The sequence below is a fragment of the Oncorhynchus mykiss genome, chromosome 3, assembly GCF_013265735.2.
Source record: "Oncorhynchus mykiss isolate Arlee chromosome 3, USDA_OmykA_1.1, whole genome shotgun sequence".
NCBI lineage: Eukaryota > Metazoa > Chordata > Actinopteri > Salmoniformes > Salmonidae > Oncorhynchus > Oncorhynchus mykiss.
Window position 1 is genome coordinate 2,390,308 of NC_048567.1, and position 6,000 is coordinate 2,396,307.

Here is a 6,000-nt window from a genome sequence, read left to right on the forward strand (position 1 = left end):
TGTGTTGGGGGGAAAATCGTTCATATATGGGTGTTTGTATAATCGCTATCTGACTGTAGGGACCTATATGCATTTTAAACATGTATTGTCCCACCTCCCGGTACAGGCTGTGCCTAAAGACCCCGAGGTGTGCATATTCAAACCTTGTACTGGGGCTCCAGTTCCTCAACACCTGCAATCCCCTCACCATCGAACAGCCTGCAAACCGCAAGGAACATAAATCACTGTTTGTGAGCGGAATATCTCATCGAGGGCCAGCATTCCACAGCTTGTGCTGCGATTAGAAAACCAAAAGGGCACACGCTCTGACAAATGCTTCTACGCAAGGCCCCGAAGGAAGCCCGGAGTGTTGAGAGTCAGCCAAGGAGGCTCGCTCAGCTCTGTCATTTATAATGGGGTAGGACTGACAGCTGCCCCCAGGACATTACCGCTACAACCTCCAAACCACTGTGCCATCCCAATAACTACAAATGATGGCCCAAACAGCAGCGGAAGAGACGAGCTCGGGCTAATTGCAGGAAGCAATGTCACATCTTCATTTACCTGTTGGCTTTCTGAGATACACATTATATATATATATATATATATATATATATATATATATATATATATATATATACAGTACATATACAGTGGGGCAAAAAAGTATTTAGTCAGCCACCAATTGTGCAAGTTCTTCCACTTAAAAAGATGAGAGAGGTAATGAGTGGAGGACAGAGGAGCCTCTTAAAGAAGAAGTTACAGGTCTGTGAGAGCCAGAAATCTTTCTTGTTTGTAGGTGACCAAATACTTATTTTCCACCATAATTTGCAAATAAATTCATTAAAAATCCTACAATGTGATTTTCTGGATTTTTTTTCTCATTTTGTCTGTCATAGTTGAGTGTACCTATGATGAAAATTACAGGCCTCTCATCTTTTTAAGTGGGAGAACTTGCACAATTGGTGGCTGACTAAATACTTTTTTGCCCCACTGTATATACTGTATGTTTTGATATGTTTTGATATGATATATGTTTTGATCGTGACGATGCCTATGTATGTTCATTGAAACTTTTTCATCAGTTGTTTTTCAGGGTAATGCTGCAGCATGTTATGCATGGTGTGATTTGTCACTGTCTGTGGATGGATCTGATCTTATGATGATACTGGAGGGTTTGGAGATGATGGGAGTCAACACTGTGATAGAAAATTATTGTTTTGTGTGTCCACTGTCCAATTCATCTGTGGGTAGAAAGCTGTGATAAATATAGTATCTAACTCTGTAGTAAAGTCCTACTGTATCAATCACACATTTGACAAGAACGTGAACAACGATGTAGGTAGAGGACATGCAAAGACATGACTCAAACCTCTCTACCTGCGGCCCAATATTGTCCTGTATGTTATACTAAAATAACACTGGAGAGATTTAATTTGCATTTATGGTGAATAATTACACAAGTAAGTCAGGTTAAGTCTGATTGACAGAACCATTGTCTCCGTGGGCCTCACTTCATTTAGACTCCTCCACAGTGACCCCATGCAGGTCCTATGACCACAGGGGTAGTGCCAGTCTCAGAGGATGCTGATTAAGTGGGATAAACCATCCAGCCCTTCAGACACAAGTGGACTGGGAATCCTCGGGAGTCCCAGTCCCGTCCCCACAGGTCTCCTCCACAGTCTGGTCCCAGCCCCCTACGCCACCCCTTCTCTACCCCTCTCCTGTCTCCCACCCCTCCTCTCCCCTCCCCTCAGTGTCCAACCCCAACCCTCCACTCCCTCTCCCCTCAGTGTCCCACCCCACACCTCCTCTCCCCTCCCCTCCGTGTCCCACCCCACCCCTCCTCTCTCCTCAGTGTCCCACCCCACACCTCCCCTCCCCTCAGTGTCCCACCCCTCCTCTCCCCTCCCCTCAGTGTCCCACCCCTCCTCTCCCCTCCCCTCAGTGTCCCACCCCAACCCTCCTCTCCCCTCCCCTCAGTGTCCCACACCACCCCTCCTCTCCCCTCCCCTCAGCCCCACCCCACCACTCCTCTCCCCTCCCCTCAGTGTCCCACACCACCCCTCCTCTCCCCTCCCCTCAGTGTCCCACCACTCCCCTTAGTCTAAGTCCTCCACACCCCTCCACACCCACTACACACACCAAACACTCCCCTGTGCAGTAACTGTGCTACCATGGGTCACTGTGCAGGACCGGCAGGCCATGTCTTGGAAGGGTTGCTGTACAATAAATTATATTAGGCTATTACTTATGGCTCCATTTGATCGAATATATTTTCTTATATTTTCTTAATATTTTCTTGGGTTTTGAGATACAGTTTTCAGTATTTAATTTTTTAAAAGAGAGCGACATGGAGTGATGTGAAATTCTAAGCGAATAAGATATGCATGTATCTTTCAATATTCTGGACTATTAAATTGTGAAAAATAGTTTTGTGTGACTCACATTAACGGACAATATACTGGTTAGGTCCTAATTCTAGAATATTATGGCTTTAATATATTTAGCTTATTATGATTAAAGATTCAATTATAATTTGCTGACATCGTTTGGTGGGACATACCTGCAATAAAAGAAATATTGAAAGCCTGTAAATGAATACTAAAACCCTTGAGGGCCCAGTGCAGTCAACAAAGTGATTCCCAGTGTTTTATATTATTTCCACACCATGAGGTTGGAATAATACTGTTGAATTGTCAAAATGATGATAATTCCCTTTTAGTGTAAGAGCTGTTTGAAAAGACCGCCTGAAATGTCTAACTGTTTCGGGGAATGGAGTTTTGGCCTGCCTGGTGACATCATCAGGTGGTAAAGTAGTTAATAGACCAATAATAATCATATATTTTCAGTTTTCCCCTCCCACTCAGACAGTCCTAGCAAATTATTGATTGAGAAAGGCTTTTTGTTTATTTTTGAACATTTTAATTGATAACAATCACAGTAAGGTACTTAATTGTTACCAAGAAATGTTTTGATATCGAGATAAAAACGGCTGAATTTGATATTTAAGTAGCAGACATATGTCCAAACTATCAACTGTGCACGTTTAACACAAAACCATGGGATTATAGCACAATAGTCAGGTAATGGGTGTCCTTAAATCTTTTGTATATTAACAGAGGAACACTTAAAACAAGCCTTTCAAGATAAGCGCCGGCTGTTGTACTGGAGCTTTACTCTGTCCCACAGGACAGCGTATCCATCAACAGATGCCCTCGGGTGTGGGATAACAAATTTGTTCATTCGGGGGCTTACATAACACAGCAGTAGCCTCATGGGAAACCTGCATGGGGCCGGATTTGACATGCTAGTCTCTCTGCTGTAACACAATTCCAGCGGTATAAAAAAAACTACCTGTTTGTTTGTTTGTTTATCAATATGGATTATTTTTAGTAAATGCATCGTTGATTTTTAGACTATTAGGTTTGATGTGGGCTCATATCTGCATTCATATCAATCGAGATGTTTTCCTTGTGTTTTTTTTTTGTCTTTATAGACCCATTTAAAAATAATAATAATATGGGGATGTAAGGAATTCCATGATAAAATAAATAACCGAAATAAATAAACAAATACATACGCCAACATTAGTCTATACTAATAAATAATACTCATTCAATAATACTCATTCATACTCACGTTATGCTGTTCAAATTGTACGATATTCACTTCTTTATCATTTAAAAATGCATACTACATTTCTACATTAAAGTTACACAACCTGTGCGTGTAAAGATCAACTATTTCCATCGATAGCTACGGGCTTTCCGACAGCCACATAGCCGTTACCATGTTAGGCTACACTTTCAGATTGATGGAATAGCGTACAACTATGTTTGTGTTGTGTTGTAAGGCCTATCCGTCGGCCCTATTCATTTCATCACTGACATTGTCTTTATTAATTCACACATGACACAGTGATGCAGTTTATTATGGCATAAGTTTAGCCTACATTTGACTGCATTTTAGTGGCACTGCTGGCGTATAGACGTTTGCCTAATTGCTGTAAAAATAGACAGAGGCTACTGAAAAACACACCTCATCAATGTTGAAATCGCACAATCTGATCTAATAGGCCAGTTCTTGTTTGGATTACATGTTAAAAACTCACCGTTGTGTTTCACTCTGTTGCATAATGCGAGGGGAACTCAGAGGCATGAAAAAGTCAAGCGTTGTCTTGAGATAAGTCTGCTAAAAGAGACAAAGCAGTGCCCTCTGCAGGACATGATAGCTAACCTACCCAATGCAACGTCAGAATTCTTCATAATCAAATGTATCATCGTCTTGAGACTCAGAAAACTGAAGGCTTTTATTTCCCTTCTGACGTGGTGACATGCCTCATCAAGAATAGGCAGACTTTTGGAGAGCACCTTTCTTCCAACTACAGTAAAGTTTGTTGTTATTTTAATTAATTTGATTTCAGTGATTCATTTTAGCGATTCAACTGTTTTGTCATTTAAAAATCTAGTTAAATCCCATGAGACAAAGCCTCCTGATTCTCCAGACTGTTCAACACCCAAAACGTAAATAGAAAGCTAAGCACAGTCTAAATAGAAAGCTATAGAAAGCTAAGCACAGTCTAAATAGAAAGCTATAGAAAGCTAAGCACAGTCTGAATAGAAAGCTATAGAAAGCTAAGCTCAGTCTAAATAGAAAGCTATAGAAAGCTAAGCACAGTATAAATAGAAAGCTATAGAAAGCTAAGCACAGTCTAAATAGAAAGCTAAGCATAGTCTAAATAGAAAGCTATAGAAAGCTAAGCACAGTCTAAATAGAAAGCTAAGCACAGTCTAAATAGAAAGCTAAGCAAAGTGTAAATAGAAAGCTAAGCACAGTCTAAATAGAAAGCTATAGAAAGCTAAGCACGGTCTAAATAGAAAGCTATAGAAAGCTAAGCACAGTCTAAATAGAAAGCTAAGCACAGTCTAAATAGAAAGCTAAGCACAGTTTAAATAGAAAGCTAAGCACAGTCTAAATAGAAAGCTATAGAAAGCTAAGCACAGTCTAAAGAGAAAGCTAAGCACAGTCTAAATAGAAAGCTAAGCACAGTCTAAATAGAAAGCTATAGAAAGCTAAGCACAGTCTAAAGAGAAAGCTATAGAAAGCTAAGCACAGTCTAAAGAGAAAGCTATAGAAAGCTAAGCACAGTCTAAAGAGAAAGCTATAGAAAGCTAAGCACAGTCTAAAGAGAAAGCTATAGAAAGCTAAGCACAGTCTAAAGAGAAAGCTATAGAAAGCTAAGTACAGTATAAATAGAAAGCTATAGAAAGCTAAGCACAGTCTAAAGAGAAAGCTATAGAAAGCTAAGCACAGTCTAAAGAGAAAGCTATAGAAAGCTACGCACAGTCTAAAGAGAAAGCTATAGAAAGCTAAGCACAGTCTAAAGAGAAAGCTATAGAAAGCTAAGCACAGTCTAAATAGAAAGCTATAGAAAGCTAAGCACAGTCTAAATAGAAAGCTAAGCACAGTCTAAATAGAAAGCTATAGAAAGCTAAGCACAGTCTAAAGAGAAAGCTATAGAAAGCTAAGCACAGTCTAAAGAGAAAGCTATAGAAAGCTAAGCACAGTCTAAAGAGAAAGCTATAGAAAGCTAAGCACAGTCTATCCTGCTGGAGATGAACACTTGTGTGAAAGGCCGATGCGCCCTTGGTAGGCTGCCTATATCCTGCAGGGGGCATCCTTGACATGCTGTCTTACTCTAGCTATCTAGCCTACATCAAAGGTGAGGGTTGGTCTACTCAACACTACCACGTGTTGAGTAGAACCGAGTTCTGAAAATAGGTAGCCTACTCTGTAGCCCAGGGATAGGCAACCCTGTTCATGCAGTGCCACAGGTACTGCAGGATTTTGTTCCAACTCGGCACCACACCTGACCAACTGAGCTAACTGATCAGTACAGTGATTGCCTACATTCAACACACCTGGTCTTCCAGGTTGGTTAAATCAAACACATGAAGAGGCTGCAGTCCTCCAGGACCAGGGTTTCCTCCCCCTGGTGTAGCCTGTGTAAGAAAGGAA